Genomic DNA, 21,504 nt, shown 5'->3' on the forward strand with positions numbered 1-21,504 from the left:
AAAATCGAAGGGTGGTCGTGCACAAGGCATATACAAGAGGCCATATATAAAAGCCAAAAATGCCCTTATGGCCTAGGTGTATCCGTGATTAAAAACATGTCCATGACACCCGCCCCGATCGAATGGAAAGGATAGGAGGGTGTCATCGATGATAATGATGCCTGGATCGAATGGAAATCCAAGCCATGCTTGACCCATGACCGTATCAATCCTGCATCCTCCTAGATCAAATGGATGATGTAATGCACCACATCCATAAATGGGATACATCCAATGTCCCCCCTGGGTCAAAAGGATAATGCACCCATGCATAGGACCCTGTGGGTACATGATAGCCCGTAGTATAGAACCACCCACTTGGATCATAGGTGAATAAATCATGTCCAAGAGTGAATGCTTGATAGACTATGTTTGTGTCAATGCATAGGCATCCATGAGCATTAAAAGAGAATGCCTCATACTCCATAGAATGCTCCATCAAATGTGAATCTATGTCTTCTCACTAGCATCATAGGACTCATCCTCATCTTACGTAGCATGTGTATGCATACTACCATCATCCACATAGATGCTCTCCTCATTTACTAGTAATGATGGTAGATGAATCATCAACACCTGCATAAGCATCATCATCAAGATGCCTAATGTCACCATGACCAACAATGCATGTGTCTCCACCATGTGTCTTCACCATGTGTGTAATCCTCATCCTCATGTGCAAGACCTATGTCAAATGCAACCTCATAGGCATGTACATGATCACATGAATCATCATCCCTTGTGTCAACCATAATTGCATGTACATCCAAAATATCCTCAATGATCAAGTCTTTATGATCTCGTGGCATCATATCATAAGCTGAAAATGTATCAATCAAAGAACTTATGGAAGTAATCCAAGTCTTTACATTTTCAACTTGTGTATTCCCATTGACCCACAAACACACCGGTGATGTCTTGTCAAGATAGAACTGGCATTGAGATCCCCTCATTTACTTGCTGTCCAAAAATTACAACAATCTTCTCATCCACTTCAACACCCACAATGTGTGCATAAAGACCCTCATAGTCATACTCTATGCAATGGCCAAATGTGATTGTGAATGGAAGTCCTCTTTTTTCCTTAGTAAATCCAACCTCTTTCAAAATAGAGTGTATAATAGCTCTTCCATTCCCTCTCAAAGTAAGAGGTGAACCAAGAAATGGTACCAAGAATTCAAATACATTGATTGACCTTTTCTTGCCTTCACTAGTAGTGGCTCTTAAATAGAACATAACACATTGATTTCCTCCGTACATGGCTTGTGAAGAAGAGGGAATTCGACCATTGTTATGCTCAAACTCATCATCAAGATCTTCCTCAACATGAGGTCTTGAAGCAGCACCTTGATGAGTATTTCCCTTGAATGGAATATAAACATTACTTCTTGGGAATCTTGAGCCTTCATGTGGAGATGCATGACCCTTGCCTTTGGCTTCATTGGGTGTGTATGCAAACATTGGGTTGTGCATAGCACCATGAGAAGAATGAAAACTTGGGTAATAATTCTTTTTGTCTTTGACATGAGCTTGTCAAACATTATGAGATGGTCCACCCTTGTCTTCATCCTTGGTCTTCATGTCATCATGCAAGCTCCTAAGCTCTTGCAGAATTGTTTGTGTCATGCTTTCCATAATCATCACCAATTGTGACGTATCATTTGTCATAATGGGCATTACTTGTGCATTTGTTCCCCCCCTAATGGATTTGATGTATTTGCCACATTTGTAAAACTTGGCTGGCTTTGCACCATGATTTGTCCTAAGTGCTGCATTTGCAATGTTGTCACCTTGTAAATTCATAACCTCATCATCACCAATCTCCTCTACATGATCCTCATTCACCATTTCCCTATCTTCCCTTATCTCTTGAAGTTCCATTGCTTGCTTAGATGGATGCCCCCTTGGCATAATGGCTGAAAATTGAAAAATGGCTAGGTGTCAGAATTTGATGATCTAGGGCTCTATGGAAAGAGCTTGTGGCGTAGAATGCAAATTTGCAAGAACAAAAGATTTTTGAATATCCCTAATATTCTCTGTTTTAGGGTTTGTGTGACACTGCTGAAAATTAGAACTAGGCTATAAAGTACTCAAAAGTCATCAGATTTAGATAAAGTTTGATGTGTGGGCTTGTGATGTCTAAGAGGGTTTTGACCAAAGTCAAAGTGTAGATATCCTCTGTTTTTAAATTTTTGGTCAAAGTCAATCATATAGGTTTAACCCCCCAAATTACATCGGATTTGGGTGTACTATGGATTGTTGGGAAGCCCTAATGATGTACATCCATCCTATGATGTCATTTAGCTCACTGTTTCGGACTGGACCTTCAATGAAAAATGGCAAGGTGGGGATCCAAATGATGTCGGAAAGGAGAGGTTTAAGGCTTTTTGGGAAGGTGTAAGGGAGTACTAAGAGCTTATATAATCATGCAAATTCTAGCCCTAATGTAATTTAATTAAATTAGGGTTTTGTGAATCTGCAGATTTTGCTCAAGAGCTCCTTTGGTACCCATTTTCCTTTGGCATATTCCACATGTACCACCCCTTACTTCCAAGCATCTTTGGCATCCAAAGGCACCTTATGTGTGTCCACAATTGTCCTTAATCCGAACCATGCTTGTGAATATTAAGTTTTTTTGCCATGGTCTCCTTTGTATTAGTGACCAAATCTCAAATTTCCTATGTACTCAATCAATAACCAATGTTTTCTTAGCAATTCGCATAGTCTCAAGGCATATCCTCATTGCATAATGCATTGGCCAATGGCATATTACATGTGACCTTTATGTCAATGAAGATTGATTGTTGATGAAGAGCTTGCTTGTTGATGGAGATCTTTGCTTGCTAATCTCCTAGCCAAGCCTTCCCACCCTCTTACCAAAGTTTAGAATCCAATGGCAAGAGTTGGGGCCATGTCTTCACTCCAAGTACCTAATCCTCTTCCTTACCACTTTACCACAGCACTCACAGTGGCGACAGATTCAAGACATGCTCCCCTTAGTCTTTCCAACCAAATGCCAAGGTACCCTCACACACATTCAAGATTCAAGACATGCTCCCCTTAGTCTCTCCAACCAAATGCCAAGGTACCCTCACACACATTCAAGATTCTAGGAATAGAATGTGGGGTACAAAGTGATGTGATAGGTGTGATTTGAACTTCAAAGATGTAGGTAGGATGACTTACAATGCTTTTCATGAACTCATGCACAATTCATTATTTCATTAGCCTTGTACTCATGCTATACTTTCACTTCCCAAGCTCTATACAACCAATGCAAAAATCAAGGTGAAGCAAATAACATGTGGTTTGGCATATATCTTGATGTTCCCAAGCATAGAGATGGCTTGGCATATATCTTGAATTTCCCAAGCATAGAGATGGCTTGAATATCACACTAATGATTGAAGAAACATCAAATGGTTCCAATGGCATCTAAAGATATATGGAATTGATCAAGAACTCCCAAACTTGAGAAACATGGCTTGATCATTGGTCTATTGAAGCATTAGCTTGTTTAATAACACCATTAGTGTAATTAATGATGATTAGATAAGGCTAATGGCAAGTTGAAATGGCCAATGTTAAGAAATTAGGGTTTCTTGGAAGAAAGCCCTAAATCTCAAGTGGAGATTCTCCCAAGCTCAAATCAAATGCCATTGTTCCACAAGGTTTGAAGCATCCAAGTGAAAGCACTTGAAGCATTCCAAGTGAAAGAAATTAATTAAAGCCATCCAAGTGAAAGCATTTGAAGCAATCCAAGTGAAATCATAATTAAACCCTTACTTGAAGCAATGGCAACCTAAAACACAGCCTCAAAGGCCTGAATCGTGCATAACTGAACCGGTAGAAGAAAACACCATAGATGCTATAAATCATTGCCAATTCCACGCTTAGCAGAGGTTTATTGCTTGGTTAAGCTTTATCCAAGCTTAGCCAGACTATTTGGTGATCTTGAAGCTCCACGGTGATGGGCAAATCGCACAATAGAACTAGACATGGGATCCGCAGTAGCCCAACGCCAACGTTTGTAGGATGAATAGGTTGTAATGTTGCTTCCAAAGCTTAAGGCAAGCTTGGCTAGGCTCAGATAAGACTATGAAGTAGTATATGCGCCATTGCTCCTCATGAGAAAGAAAACAAATTTATGCATAAATGGCGGCTATAGAAAAACGCAAAGGCGGCCATGAAATCGATGGTGAAACAATTTTTTCTCGTGTGATTAACTTGAAGAGAAGACTCATCACCTTAAAACCCTAAGGCAATGCTTCCTAAACATTGAGATTGAAGCCCTGATTTCTCTCAAGCTCAAGCAAGAAGAAGAGGAAAAAAGTAAAACGTTTTGGATTAGTAGTTTTTCCCTAATTTTGGTCTTGACATTCAAATTTGATGAGACCATCCCCAAAAATTTGGTCCACCATAACCCATAGCCCCCAAAAAGTGAATTAGAAAGATCAAATCAACTCAACTAGGATCACCATATCCCTATTTCTTGATCAAGAAAATCAAGAAACTCAAGAAAACTAAAAAATTTTCAGAAAAATTCCAATGACCCTAAGCTAAGTGCCTAGGCCCCATCCCCCATGTGCACATGCAACCAAATCTACTTCATTACAAGAACCCTATCGGGAAAATAGGAACCCCAATTTTACAACTAAGATATGATAATTGAGCGAGCAGGGACTAACGATGGGGAGAAATCCAACAAAGAAAGAGAGAGAAGAAGCAAGAAAAGTTGAATTTGCTAAAATCATTCTTCTATGAAAAGAGAGAGAGAAAAAAAAGAATACCACTTCAAAAAAAAGGGGTTGGAAAGGGTAAAAATTTATGGTGAAAAGCGATGGAAAAAGTAGAGGTGCCCTTTCGAACATCCAAAAGGGTAATGTTTAAAAGGGTGAAATGGAATACTTTCAAGTGGTGCCAAAAGTCCATATAAAAGGATGAAATTTTTAATTTTGACCTATTGGTTGATTGAAAAGACATACAAATAGAATCAAATAGATTTTTAACCTTAAAGGTGAGCATGCTTGTTTTTAATCATATGGCCATGAACTTTGTGATATTATGCACATGTATCCCTTACACACTCTTGCAAAGTTTCATCCCCTAGCTCTCTCTCTCTCTCTCTCTAGCTCTGTCTCTATCTTACTCTCTCTAGTCCTTTGATAGAAATCTTTTTAGTTTTTTCTCTATAGCTATGTTTCTCACTTAGCCTCTCACTTTATCTTTCTCTCTCTATCTTTTTCTCTTACTCTCTCTCTCTCTCTAAAAGTGTAATTCCTACTAAATTGGATTTATGCATGTAAAGATGCATAAAGAATTTATTTTAATCCAAAAGTGTCATTCTCATTTAAAATGAATTTATGCATAGGAAGATGCATAAAAGATTGATTTTTATTTCGAAAGTGTTATTGCATAAATAGATGCGTAAAGAAATCCTATATAAAAAATAAGAATTCTCTTGTATTCTATAAATAGATATGAGGATGTGAAAGGAATCAGATAGATGAAAATGAACGAGGAATAGATGGAGATGTATGAATATGGAATGTGGATATGGATGTATGGATGTGGATGTATGAGTGTGAACGCGGATGTGAATGTATGATATAGATGTATGGATGTGAATGTGGATGTGGATGTGGATGTATGGATGTGGATGTATGAATGTGAACGTGGATGTGAATGTATGATATAGATGTATGGATGTGAATGTGAATGTGGATGTATGAATGTGAATGCGGATGTGAATGTATGATATAGATGTATGGATGTGAATGTGGATGTGGATGTATGGATGTAGATGCGGATGTGGATGTATGAATGAAGATGTGAAAATGGATGTGTGAATGTGGAATGTGGATATGGATGTATGAATGTGGAATGTAGATATGGATATATGGGTGTGAATGTGAATGTGGATGCATGGATGTAGATGTGAATGTGGATGTATGAATGTGGATGTGTAGGTGGAATAATGATTACAAATACGAATGTGAATGGATATGAAGTCGATATGAGTGAATGGATGAGATGAGATGTCATATGAATCAGAATGTGACGAATGAATAATATAAGATCTGAACGAATGAGACATAATGTAAATTAAGAAAGATCTGAACGAATGAGACGTAATGTAAATTAAGAAAGATCTGAACGAATGAGATGTAATGTAAATTAAGAAAGATAGGAATGGATGTTATGTGAAGTGAATGAATCCGATGTGATGGGATAGAAAATGATGTATCTGGTCAAGAATGGATACACATATGATTTGGATTTGGATTAAGTAATATGGATTGATGTGGAGCAATCTGGAAAGATGTGAGTTCATTATAGAAACTGTATAATTTGTGAACTGTTTGTAAATGACTGTTTTATGTCAAGAATGCTGGGGAAGCATTTTGACTGTCTTGAGAATGTGGTCGTGGTGGAGACCTACCTGATAAAGTTGCAACAGCTGACGGAGAGTCAACAAAGGACGTCTCGCGTAGCAAGGTCGGCCGAGGTCTTGACCAGCCTCGGTTCAATTTAAATAGTGAGCTTCTGGTACGGTGGACAAGGGACCACGGAAGCGGCCTATGAGTGAAGCGCTAGGTTATTAAGAGACTAAGGTTATGTAGAAGGAGAAGAGGAAGGTGTGAGTGTGAAGGGACTTAAGGTCCACTAGCTCACCTATTTAAAGGTGGAGCCATGAGGCATTTTGTATGAGAGCAAGGCCTAGTTGTATTCATAAACAACTTAATAAGCAAGAGTTTATTCTTGTACTTTTTGAGTCTCTCCTCTCCACACACTTGATCTAGCATGAGCACCATGTCTTCTCAACATGGTATCTAGAGCTTGGTTGATTAGAACCACTTGTGGTGTAGATTAGGTCATTTTTCTCCATTTTTTCTTATCTTTTCATGTGTGGAGCTCAATCCTCTTCTATTGGAGGCTTTCTACCACCTTGTAGAGGCAAAATCTCTCAAAGCTTTCAACATGGGAGATGTTAAGGACTCGCTGGTGCATCATTTCGTACCATCAATGGTGTGATTCCTCCTGGCCTTGCCTGTTGTTTTTTGCTTCGCCCACTGGTCGTACAGCCGCCTATAAGCCACCATTAGGCAAGGGGCCTTAGGGCTATGGTAGCCCATCGACTGGAGATGCCACAGATCTAGTTTGAGGTTCAACAAACCTTTGAGGCGCCGGCTGCAGACGAAAAACCAGGCGGGGGTTCACTTTCTCCTTCAAGCTTCCATTAAAGCTTCATTTTTGGAGTTTTTTCTTGCTCATTTCATCACCTCCTTTGCTCTAATTAATCAAGTGATGAATTAAATGTTTGTTGCTGAGCTTTCTCTTGATTTTGAAGAGATTCCAACCACATGAAATATTTATAAATCTCATTCTTGTCAAGCTTCAACATCAACATTAACTTTAAAGCTTTCAAAGTGTGCTTTTAAGCACTAATTGTGTTGTTTAACACTAATTAAGTACTAATTGTATTGTTTAATATTAAGTACTAATTGTATTATTTAATACTAGTTAAGTACTAATTATATTATTTAATACTAATTAATTACTAATTGTGTTGTTTAATACTAATTAAGTACTAATTATGTTATTTAACACTAATTAAGTACTAATTGTATTGTTTAACACTAATTAAGTACTAATTATATTATTTAACACTAATTAAGCTATTAATCCAGCAAAGGGAGGTTATTATAAAGTGTTCTTGAACACTAATAGTGTTATTAAACACTAATGGTGAACTAATCACCAAAATAAGTGTTATTTTACACTAAAAATATACTTTTTAGCACTAATTGTGTTTTATACACACTAATGGTTATATTAATCATTAACCAAAGTGTTACTTAACACTAAGGTGGTCTTAACCATCAAAGGAGGAGGTCATTTACATTAAGGAGGCTCTTCTTCATCAACATGGAGGCCGAGCACACACCATAAGTGCTACATTTCAAGTCTTCATTGTCAACCCGTTTCTTCCAAAGAGGAATGGTGCAACCATGAACCAAGTGTCTTCATCCCATCACCTAAAGAGGTTGAAGAATTCTGGTTTTTTCATCATCAAACTCAGATTTTGAGTGTTTTTAAACTTGAACACATGTACACTAAGTGTTCATCTTCAATGTTGTTGTGTATTACCCTTGAGGCTCTTGTTTGTAAGAGGCATAGGCATGTAATAAGCCGTATGCTCTCGTTTCCCAAGCCCAAGGCATTTCATTCCACTGCATATTCTGCAATTTCATCGTCTAAGATGAGTTTTAAGATTGAGCATAGCATCCCTAAGTGCTCTACCTTATTGGTTGTCATGATTTTAAGCATCTTTTGGCATTGCTAGCACCCTGAATCTGTTGCGCGGTGGGGACAGGGATCTTACAGTTGGTATCAGAGCAAAATTGGCTAATGAGGATCAACCGAGAAGCCAAATATGTCAAAAATTTATCAAGAAGCACTAAAAGGTTGTAATTGTGTGATAAAATTCATACAATTTGATATTCAAACTGAAATTCGTAAATTGGTAATTGGGTCTTCAGATGGAAGTACCACAATTGTATGAAATCCCTGACTTGCTTGAGGCCTAGACATGATGGTCTTTACCTTATAATTCCAAGGACCATGACTACCCGTATATACCGAGGGTATGACTGCAGCTCTTTACTCGCAGTATATACGAGTAAATGTAAGACTTTGAATTATAAGCATTAATGCTATCCAGATGATGAATTCGAATGTGGTTGATATGATTTTTAAATTCTGGTTGTGAACTGATGAATTGATTTGGATTCTGATTAAAAAATGATGATTCTTGAAATTTGGTTGAAATGTCAAGCAAAACCACAATGAGGATGAATGGGACAAGTCCCTGTGATAATGTTCATAGCTAGAATGACGTTAATGACTTCAGCCAATCACTATGAGATTAGTGGATTGTGCTGCCAGATTACTACTGTTAACTTTTGATCTTGATCAAGTTAAGGGTTGATAGATTAAAAATCTGAAAAATCTAAAATCCCCATGGAGGATTATTTAGATAGAAAAATTCAGTCTGATGGACCATTATTGTGTTAAAGATATGAATGAGATAATTCTGAATGAATTGTTAACTAATAATGCGTTCTATATGAGCATTTTTACCCCTTGACTCTATGGGGAGCCGACCTATTTAGAGAACCCCGGAATCAGTTGAATCAAAAATTGGATTGAATCATAAATAAAGAGACTTAACAAGAATTTTCGTATTGATAGGAACATGGATCGAGGTCGTCGTGGTAGAAATGTTAACCCCCAACTCGATGAAGAAGAGCTCGACTTGGATGCTCGTAAAACTCTTCATAGTTCGTAGCCTGGACCTTTCAAGGGTGAAGGGGAAAACTTGGGCGAGGCTGTGGAGAAGTGGATCGAATCAATGGAAGAATACTACGATGTCACTGGGTACAATGAGAAGAGCGAAATGGCTCTTGCAAGGCTGAAGATAGTGGAGACAGCTAGAGTGGTGTGGAGAAACCACTGCGAGACAAACCGTCTTGACCGAAATACCCAAACCTGGACCAATCTCAAGGCTTACCTCAGAAAGAGGTTTTGTCCCCCAGGCTTTCTTGAAATTAAGATGAATGAGTTCTTGGAACTAAAGCAGGAAAACCGGTCAAGAGGTAGACCCTCTATCCAACCTGCAGTTTCAATCCAAAGTAATGCATGACCTCCACCTCAGAATAGGGGAAGTCAAAAGCCCAAATCGACCGTCCACTTTCAAGGCAGCAACGCTGGAAGTGATTGAAGAAGAAGAAGAAGATGAAAGAGATCATACTCCACCTGCGAGATGAGGACATCTCACGTTTTTTAAGTGGGCTAGACTGTAAGATTCCTCCCCCAGTCTCTCAGGATGTCCAGTATCTTCCCCTGTAGTCAAATCCCTCTTCAGAAATATAAAAGATCTTGTTTCTACCAGTTTTGGCCTAGAGAGAGAAAATCTTCTAGAGAGTGGTAATTCATTTTTTAAATATTTTTGGATAGAAAAATATCTCATCTTATTAAAATAAGTTTTCTTGAAACAGAAGTTCAAAAAGATTTTCAGAAGGTGCATTAGAAATTAAGTATAATCTATTCAAGAGGCATTATCCTGGGGGTGAAGATTTTTTTGAAATTTTAAATTAAGGTTCCTATGGGCACCAATAAGATTCATCCAAATGTAGGGAGGAAAGGACAAGGTTAATAGTTAAAAAAGAGAGATATTTAGGTGAAATGATGCATTTTGACACCTCGGTATGGGAAAATTCCCCTCATGAAGGAGGCGCCTATTTCACATGCTTGAATGAGTTTTAAACTTCCAAATAATAAGATATTTTTATCTCTCCTCTCTCCTGTTTCAACTAGATCCAAAAAGTGAGCAAAACTGACATAAAAATGGTTAAAAATTGACCAAACTGATCGAGAAAATTCTAGAATCAGTTTGCTTGGTAGAGGCTCACTTTTTCCTATAAATAGAAGCCTCCCTCTTTGTTGAAGCTTAATAGTGTTTTGCACTGTTACCCTGTCTCTCCCAAGTGCCACAAACAGTGAATTTTACTCATAATTCATTAGTTTTTGACCTTCCCTCTTCCAAAAGATTGGTGGCCACTCTTGTCTTAAACAAGAGTTGAACCCTCAAACCATCAAGCCAAAGGAAAGCTCTCAAATTATATATGTAAGTTGGAGATTCTTCTCTTTCCCATTCATTGTATGGTTTTTTTTATGATTTTGTCTTCTCTACATTGCAAATGATGTTATGCCTCATTTTTGCAAAAGGCATTCCCCTCTCTTCTCTAGTAAATCCAACCATTCTTTATCCTAGGTGAATGATTAATGAATAAAATCAAGTTTTTTATAATGTTTCTCTTAAATAAGTAGAAAAATGTTACTTTAGAATGATTTAAATACTCTTGATGCATTTCTAATTAATTTTATTGACTTAAAATTGAAAAATGGTCAGCCATACAAAGGAGGTTATGGCAAAATTTTTTAAAAATTTGGAAATAAGTATTATCTTTCATTATTCTAAAAGAGTAATCCTTCTAATTTCTATATTCTAAAGGGTCATTTTCATGCATAGAAGATGCATTTTGATTATTTATATAAAAGAAATTTAGTTTTATCATAAAAGTATTACTTTCATTATAATTGATTTTCATGCATAAAAGATTATTATTTTTATTATAAAAGTGTTACTTTTATCATAATTGATTTTCATTGGTAAAAGTATGCATAAAAGATTATTTTTTTATTATAAAAGTGTGATTATCATCATAAATGATTTTTATGCATAAATGGGTGCATAGAAGATATTTTTTATATTAAAAGTGTGATTTTTATCATAAAATATTTTTATACATAAACATATGCATAGAAGATATTTTTTTAATATTAAAAGTGTGATTTTCATCATAAAAGATTTTTATGCATAAACATATGCATAGAAGATATTTTTTTTATATTAAAAGTGTGATTTTCATCATAAAAGATTTTTATGCATAAACATATGCATAGAAGATATTTTTTTTATATTAAAAGTGTGATTTTCATCATAAAAGATTTTTATGCATAAACATATGCATAGAAGATATTTTTTTAATATTAAAAGTGTGATTTTCATCATAAATGATTTTTATGCATAAATGGGTGCATAGAAGATATTTTTTATATTAAAAGTGTGATTTTCATCATAAAAGATTTTTATGCATAGAAGATATTTTTTTAGATTAAAAGTGTGATTTTCATCATAAAAGATTTTTATGCATAAACATATGCATAGAAGATATTTTTTTAATATTAAAAGTGTGATTTTCATCATAAAAGATTTTTATGCATAAACATATGCATAGAAGATATTTTTTAATATTAAAAGTGTGATTTTCATCATAAAAGATTTTTATGCATAAACATATGCATAGAAGATATTTTTTATATTAAAAGTGTGATTTTATGCATAAATGGGTGCATAGAAGATATTTTTTTATATATTAAAAGTGTGATTTTCATCATAAATGGATTTTATGTATAAATTAGATGCATAAGAGAAATTCTTATATTCTAAAAGTGTAATTCCTACTAAATTGGATTTATGCATGGAAAGATGCATAAAGAATTTATTTTAATCCAAAAGTGTCATTCTCATTTAAAATGAATTTATGCATAGGAAGATGCATAAAAGATTGATTTTTATTTCGAAAGTGTTATTCTCCTTAAAATGGAATTTATGCATAAATAGATGCGTAAAGAAATCTTATATAAAAAATAATCTTGTATTCTATAAATAGATATGAGGATGTGAAACGAATCAGATAGATGAAAATGAACAAGGAATAGATGGAGATGTATGAATGTGGAATGCGGAATGTGGATATGGATGTATGGATGTGGATGTATGAATGTGAACGCGGATGTGAATGTATGATATAGATGTATGGATGTGAATGTGGATGTGGATGTGGATGTATGGATGTGGATGTATGAATGTGAACGCGGATGTGAATGTATGATATAGATGTATAGATGTGAATGTGAATGCGGATGTGGATGTATGGATGTGGATGTATGAATGTGAACGCAGATGTGAATGTATGATATAGATGTATGGATGTGAATGTGGATGTGGATGTATGAATGTGAATGCGGATGTGAATGTATGATGATATAGATGTATGGATGTGGATGTGGATGTATGGATGTAGATGCGGATGTGGATGTATGAATGAAGATGTGAAAATGGATGTGTGAATGTGGAATGTGGATATGGATGTATGAATGTGGAATGTAGATATGGATATATGGGTGTGAATGTGAATGTGGATGCATGGATGTAGATGTGAATGTGGATGTGTAGGTGGAATAATGAATACAAATATGAATGTGAATGGATATGAAGTCGATATGAGTGAATGGGTGAGATGAGATGTCATGTGAATCAGAATGTGAATGAATAATATAAGATCTGAACGAATGAGACGTAATGTAAATTAAGAAAGATAGGAATGGATGTTATGTGAAGTGAATGAATCCGATGTGATGGGATGGAAAATGATGTATCTGGTCAAGAATGGATACACATATGATTTGGATTTGGATTAAGTAATATGGATTGATGTATCTGGTCAAGAATGGATACACATATGATTTGGATTTGGATTAAGTAATATGGATTGATGTGGAACAATCTGGAAAGATGTGAGTTCATTATAGAAACTGTATTTGTGAACTATTTGTAAATGACTGTTTAATGTCAAGAATGCTGGGGAAGCATTTTGACTGTCTTGAGAATGTGGTCGTGGAGACCTATCTGATAAAGTTGCAACAATTGACAGAGAGTCAATGGAGGACGTCTCGCGTAGCAAGGTCGGTCGAGTTCTTGACCAGCCTCGGTTTGATTTAAATGGTGAGCTTCTGGTACGGTGGATGAGGGACCAAGGAAGCGGCCTATGAGTGAAGCGCTAGGTGACCTACGAAGGATCCTAGAGGGTGCTGACCATACGGTGCTCGGGCTCTGGGTCGCCGAAGATACCCACATGTGCGTCGTGGAAGATATTGGAACAAGGAGTAAGAGTTGTTTTCTGAAACCAAGTATGGATCTAGTTGATTGACCTTGCTGGTCCTCAACTAATGAGTCCATAGCTCTCTTATATGGATATGTTGGTTGATCTTGTTGATCTTCAACGAGGATTCCATCTTGATTTTTATAAGTGATTATCTGCCAGGTACTATGAGCTAGGAACTATAGAAAAGGCCCCTGAGTGAACAGGTGGTGAGCGTTCTGGTTGCCAATGATGCCATAGATACTCCGATGAAGGAATGATTGGAAATTAAGATTCAATCGGATACTTGGAAGTTTATGATCAGTAACACTATGATTTCATTAAATGACTGAATTAAATACATTTGAATCTAGGAAAAAGGCAATTTCATATTGGGTGTGTAAGTGGTGTGAATGGAGTTAAATTTGCTTGAAAATCTGGGTAGGGGGCCTGGGAACTCTTTTCCCTGGTACCCGGGACAAAACCTAACCAAATTCCTAATTGGATCCCATCACTACAGTGGTTGGGCGGTCCCATGGGACTGGATGGGGTTAGGTTGGACTGATGGATCCGTAAATCGAGACTCAAATTCTGTTTAGTTTGATAGATGAAGTAAATCCCGGACAAAAATTGTTCTATGGAAAAGAATCAACGGCTGTGCCTCTCAATGAGGAAAAAAGCGTTGGTCTCTATGATCCAAGTACAATATTTTTCCCTGATCTGACTATGGGACTTATGGGTTCGGGCAGATGAGCTCAGTTATTTAAGGCTTTTGACTACGTTAGGGAAAAGTTATCCTGGTGGAATCGCCCGTGCTTTCCGGGCAAGAGAAGTTTTTTTGAGTTTGGTTTGGTAGAATCGAGGAATTAGTCACTTGTCTGGATATCCATGGTGGGCGAGGCCCCGAGTGTGGGACCCTGCCCCGCGCAAGATGTGCTACTTCCGCTGCTAGCACCCTGAATCCGTTGCGCGGTGGGGACAGGGATCTTACATCTACTATACAATATAATACTGTATACATCTATATAAATGCACATACACATAAACACCTCTCTCTATGTTTACATCTCTCTCTCTCTCTCTCTCTCTCTCTCTCTCTCTCTTTCCAAAAAAGATTATACTAAGTATGACATAGTGGATTGGGATAGAGTGAATTGAAAAATCTTATGACAAAGTGGACTGCGATTTCTTGGAAGGCACCATGGCATGGATGGGTTTCTCCTAGGAGTGGATCAGAGGGGTCTCCTAGGAGTGGATCAGAGGGGTCTCTTTCATGTATAGGGAGGCCCATAGCACAATTTTAGCCTACGAGGGGCATGATGAGTTCTTTCAGATCTCCCACTCTGTGAGGCAAGGATGCCCCTTAGCTCCACTACTTTACCTTTTAGTAGTAGAGGCTATGAGTAGATTTCTCAGAGTTACCCCCCAGGGGTCTCGAGCCTTAGGCTGCCTCTTTGCACATAGGAGGAATTACTGGACCCTAAGTTAGCAGATGATACTACTAAGTTTTGGAGGCTTCACAAGCATGCCTCCATGCTTTTTGCACTACTTTTTGGAAATTTTTTGTTTGGCAGCATGTGCCTCCATTAATTACATGCTAATTTTTACACTTCTAATGAGTTTTTTATTGTATTTGAGTAGAGTAGAGTGTTAATATCTATTTTAGTTAGCTTAATCATCAAAGAAAATTCTAAAAAACCATTAAATAACTCTTAATTTTTACTAATTTCACTAATTATATTGATTTTTTACATTACGAAAGTGATTAGTGAAGATAAAGAGTGGAAATATGAAAAAAATAAAAGTTTTAGTGGTATTTGGGCTTAAATGTGAGCAAGACCCGGACTCAGACCAGACATTTGCTACACAAGGTGTAACAATCAAGGTCACATGAAAGGAGGAGTGGCATAGCTGAAGAACACACAACAAATATGCACTATATGTGGAAGGAACAATCACACTACAAAAATGTGTTTCTACAATACTCGGAACAGGAATCCAAGAGTGATGGAAAGGTAACATCAGTAGCAAGCCCCAACCATCAACCAGGTTGCCACACATGACCTCAAATCAATAGATTGTATGGAAGAGGAGGTGGTAGATTTGGGCCAAGGGGAGCTTGTTTCTTCTTCTATAATAGTCTAAGATGACATAGACAAAATGATTGCCCCATATTTTAGCACCATCCAAGATGGAACTGTAGGAGGTAAAGCCACAAAGGGAGGCAAACCTAGTAGGGGTTGATGGTAAAAGTAGACCATGGGGCAGGTAAAGAACAGAAAAGCCACTAGAGGTGATGGTTTGTGACAAGATCACAAGGACTTGTCAAGACGTTGGCAGGTAGGATTGCCGAGCCAGAATAGAAACAGATACTTGAATAGTGGGCAGGGTAGCAGAGAGTCCATAAACAAATCCCCAAGTTGGTGCAGAGTGCACAAGGTATGGTGAGGACAATGTTGGAAAGCCTGCTCCTAGGAGAGCATTCTAAGGAAAATTTGGACATGACAAACCTTGTCAAAAAAAGGGAAGAAATCAGAACAGGAAAGAAGCCAGTGTGCAATAGTAAAGAAACCAAAGAAAGGATGTTGAAGTGCCAACTGGAGTTAATTACAAGAGCAGCGGAAGTGTCACGAGAAAGAAAATGGAAGGATATCACGAAGGAATTTGAATAGGAAAACTGAGAAGGGAAATTCAAGAAAAGAAAAGGGAAGAAAAGGAGGAAGAAGGAAGAATGCATGGAGGCCAAGGTATCCCACTGACAAGGAGAAAAGTAGAAAAACAACTCCATGAACGAATGCAACATGTAGGAGGATCTCAACAAGATAAAACTGAATATCACACCGAACCAAATGCTGAATCTGGTTCCCAATTTACAGGACTTCTTCAGGCCATAGTACTAAATGAGAAATTGGTGCTGATAAAATTTGGCCAATAGAATGTAGGAATGTGGAAATAATCCAGGACTATGACATGTTCATTCCGAAAGTGACCATCAAGATGAGAGGGCAGACAGGGGCGAGGGTCATTGTGGATGGAGATCAGGAGTGAACATAATATCAGATAGCTTGCAGCACCCATTCTGTGACCTATGATCTGGTATTTCATTTATTTATTGAAGCCTCTAATTTTGCCATTGGTAGTGCTCTAATGTAAGAAGCGCAAGAAGGCTAGTTTAGACCAGTTTACTATGCAAGCAGCAGGAGGCTATCCAGACCTAAAAAGAACTACTCCACTACAAAAGGAGTCATTGGTGATGATCTACTTGAACAAGAAGTTTAGGCACTACTTGTTGGGAAAGGTGTTTGAATTTCATGTAGATCACAAAGCACTCTTGTACCTTGGTGAACAAACCAGATCTGGCAAGAAAATTGGCCAGATGGATGCTTTTGCTACAAGATTTCGAGTTCACCATAAGACACACCCCCCAGAAACAAGCACACAGTAGCAGATTTCTTGTCAAGATTGGAGTCAGGAGAAGATCCAGAGGGCGTGGAATATGATTTCAGATGCGCAACTCTTTCTCATAGATGGAGAAAGACCCAGTTGGTACGACGAGATGCTCAATTCCTGTTTGACTTGTCCTTTCTAGAGTACTTGTCCAGAGATCATAGGAAAAAGCTGACTCACCGAAGGAAGTCATTCATGGTGGTAGTAGGTTAGCTCTACAAGATGGGCAAGATGCGTCCCTAAACATGAGCAATAGGCTGTGCTAGGCAGAAGCACACCAAGGAATAGGACACTTTTGTTGAGATGTCACAGGGTGGAAAGTGTTCCAGGGAAGATTGTGGTGAGTGAATTAAAAGATGCGCACAAGTTTGCAAAGGAGTGCGATATGTGCCAGAGGCTGGGGCAGCCAAATGATATAGAAGAATGCTGCACAACCTAATATTTCCCTTAGAGCCATTCCAGAAGTAGGGTCTGGACTTTGTTGGCCCATTCAAGCCAGCAGCTTAGTGAATAAGAAATAAATACATTTTGGTGGACTTTGTTGGCCCATTCAAGCCAGCAGCTTAGTGAATAAGAAATAAATACATTTTGGTGGCTCTACGGATTATTGCACAAAATGGGTAGAGGCCAAAGCCCTAAGAGACTGGAAGGCGTCGTCAGTAGCAAATTTTCTTTATGAAGCTATCATGACAGATTTGGATGCCCAATTGAGATAGTCAATAAGACGACCAAGGGAGCCACTTCCTAAATGAAGTGATCATCAACAAGAAGCTGACATAACAACATATGATAATACATAAGAAGTCAACAGTTTACTACCGGTAGGAAAATAGGCAAGTAGAATCCACCAACAAGATCCTGAAGGGAATCCTGATCAAGAAAGTGAACGAGAATAGGATCGACTGGGACACAAAGCTACACTCAGTATATTATGGGCATTTTGAATAGCATATAAGAATGCAACATGACTTACGCCTTTTAGCATGGTGTATGTACTGGAGACAATAGTGCCCATTAAGTTTCTCACACACAGAGCCTAGCAGTAGCAGAAAGGCTCTCTCCGGAAGAATCAAAGGCGCATAGGATTGAGCAACTCCTTAAGTTGGATGAAAGGAGATTACACGGTGCATGGATATTCAAAATTGTACAAAAAAGGAGAAAGTTGCAGGTGGACAGGAACTCGAAATTCAAGATCTTTGAAGAAGGAGATGCAGTCTTTCTTTTCTCATCAAGAATGGAACCCCACCTAGGAAAATTGAAAATGAGATGGACGGGCCCATTTAGAATTATGAGAAAAATGGGGACAGGAAACAGTTGCAAGTAAGTCTGGATTGAGAAAGCCTAAGGAAATTGGTGAATGGGTATAGGGTAAAGCCTTATTATGAAAGAATGTCAGAACAAGCAAGAAAAGTGTGTCTAGAAGGACAAGTGTGTCGAGATCTAGATCCAGATCCGGAGAATGTTCAATAAGCAGAATCAAAGTCCAATCAGGATCAGGAATCAGAATTCGGATAGGATTCTAGAGAAAATAAAAAATAGAAAAGAACAAAATCCAAAATTATACATTACATATGTAAGTATGATTACAGTGTGCATAGAGATCGAGGAGCTAGCTCGTAGAATCATGGAGTTGGCAGGAAAATCGAGGTTGTCGTCTCAAAAAAGGGCGCACGGATGGAAAGGCAAACGTGTCGCGTCACCGTCGCCTATGCTTACCTTGCAAAATGGTGCAGCCAGGCACTCATGGTCAAATTTTGAAAAGGCATTGGGAAAATCATGGAGATGTCCGCGAGCAGTGATGGTCATACCTAGGGAAGGCGTGCATCACAACAATGGTTGGATACCTCTCCATCAAAGGCCTAATTCACAAATCATTGTGAAAAAATTCCTTGCTACCTTGCACTCTAGACTTTACTGCTACTAAACTCTACTTTCAACCCCGCCTTTTGTCTCTCAAACCAAGCACACTCGAAGCCAAAGAAATGGTGGAATTCGAGTACCTCTCCTCCACCTTATATAAGGAGGCGGATAGGCATTCCTAGGACTGGAGAAGAGGGGATTAAAGGAATTTGTGGAGCTGTCTTGGGAGGAGCTTCAAGAAAACTTCAAGGCCATGGAGCAGTTGGAGAAACTGCAGAAATCGAATATCATCACACTCCCGTCGTCGTCAGGTGAGAAGAGAGTGTTCAACCCCCTATATGTCACTAAGGAGGTATTCAAATTGCATGCTGAGGGGGAGGCTAAGATGATGATGAGTACCTAATCAAGGAATTCAGCCCACTAGACAAGGCCAAGGAGTTCAAGATCACAGTCACAATAGACACATACAAACAAAAGAAAATGCGCTTCATGGTTGGAGATGTTTGATCTCACCCACAAGCCATATTGCATGTCGAGGAAGGCCTTTGGAATGGTGAAGGTTGTGGAAGCTAGAACAAAGGTGGCATGGGATGAGGTGCTGTATCACAATTTGAAGGACCAAATAGGAAAAAATCAACCACCCAAACACAAAAATGAAGATGGGTCCTTATCTTACAATCCTGTTCAATGCACAAGCAGGAGCTGGAAAGGAGGAGGAGGAAGGCCACAAAGAAGATGCAAGCCAAAAGAAGGATGTAGGGTATACGGAAGATACAATCGAGGCAAGCGGGGAACAAAGGGATTTTTTAATTTGGTGAGAAGAAGACCAGCAAGAAGGGGAGGACTGCCAAGGATGGAAGCAGTGGGATAACATAAGCAAAAAGTAGCAAACAACTTAAGGAAGACTAGGCCAACATTGGCAAGTCCACCATCCTGGGCACAGTAGCTAGTGGGCACAGTAGCTAGAGGAGCAGCAGGAGGCTACAACCACCACAAGCTTGTAGCTTAAACAAACAAAGTCTAATCTCTCTAGTGCTGCAAATTTTTTGGACTTTATTGACACATACTGGGTGCAGGGAGCTCTCAACTACCTCCAATGCTACATGGAAAATGGCTTATGGGAAATGACCAAGTTGCAAGTAGCAATTAAAGAAAAGGATGCTATCATCTAGATGGTAAGGATCTATCATCATGAACCCCCACAAAAAGAGCTGCGTAGGAGGAAGAGGGAGGCAAGCCGCATGGAAGAAATGCAGAGCAAGGTCCGAGATCTCCAAAAGGCCAACATAGATATTAAAGTGGAAATGGAGAAGTTGAAGGAAGCAATGTCCTAGAAAGAATAGAAAAATGTGCAACTGCAAAACGACCTAGATAGAGACAAGGAGAGCCAGACTATACCAGAGAGCCAAGTTGCCTTGATCATAGAGAAGCATCTCAGTGTAGGCCAAGCCCGACAGGTCAAGACAAAAGCAAGGTTGGCGGTTCTGGATGTCAAAGAATTTCCAGAAGTCTACAAGCTGGAGGCAGAAAAGATGGAGCAATGGGAAGGGCAAGCAATCGAGAATATAAAGGACCCGTGGGGAGGATATCTAAAAAAATTGATAGTAATGCAAGCCCCCATACCTTCCTCTTTAGAAAGATGGTTCCCTACCATTCATAGGATGAAAATACAAAGAGAGGATCTGGATATTTGAATCCAACCTAGCTAACAAGCCCATAATTGACAAAAGCTTTGGAAGTAGCTGCACCTAGCCAAGAGGACAAGGAGGCCGGTACTAGTGGGGGAGGCACTAGCAAGGAAAAAGAGCTGCAAACGGAAAATGAGCGGCCAAAGAATAAACTTGAAGCTTGGAAAAGGAGGTTCACCCTCCTAAAGGGAGACGGAAAGAAGCCATGCAGATAGATGGGAAGGGGAAAGAACTTGGTATATACAAAGGGTCATCAATGGACTTGATCCCCGATGAGGAGATGAAGAAACATGCGTGGGAAGATAGAAAGAAATTGGAGAAGAAGGAAAATCCAAGACTGCACTAAGAGCCTAGATTGAAGAACTAGAGCCACTCGTCAAAGAGTTTAAAGAGCAGCAGAAGCAGGATGGGTAGATAATAAAGGTGCTCAAAAAGGATGTACTGTGACACAAAGTTGGGGTTTTGAATTCGGTCACTTCTTAAGAGTCAAAACACACTTGTATGAAACCTCACATCCTCCTCACCTCCCTTTCTCTCCCTAGGTTAAGATAAAGATAAACACATAAAAGGTGAGATCATAATTTATGGAAGGAAAGAGGAAAGGCTCAGGAGAAGCAAGAATTTCTTCCAGTCTTGCAGCTCCAAACAAGAGGGCAATTCTTTGTTGGAAGAAAATCTTCCGACGACTTAGGATTATGTGAACGGAAACATACGGGGAATGTTGGTGTGAGGTGAAAAAAAGAAAGAAAAGCCTGCCTCTATAGCCCTTCCACCTCGCAAACTTGGAATAACAACACGAACGGGGGCACCACCAGCCACCGGCTGGAACAATCTCTCAACACTTCACCACCCAACCCACGCCAGACAGACAGCCCAAAAACAGGGGCACCATAAACCAAGACAAACACCCAGCTTATATA

The sequence above is a fragment of the Cibotium barometz genome, chromosome 28 (genome assembly GCF_041138505.1).
Source record: "Cibotium barometz isolate CiBa-2024 chromosome 28, ASM4113850v1, whole genome shotgun sequence".
NCBI lineage: Eukaryota > Viridiplantae > Streptophyta > Polypodiopsida > Cyatheales > Cibotiaceae > Cibotium > Cibotium barometz.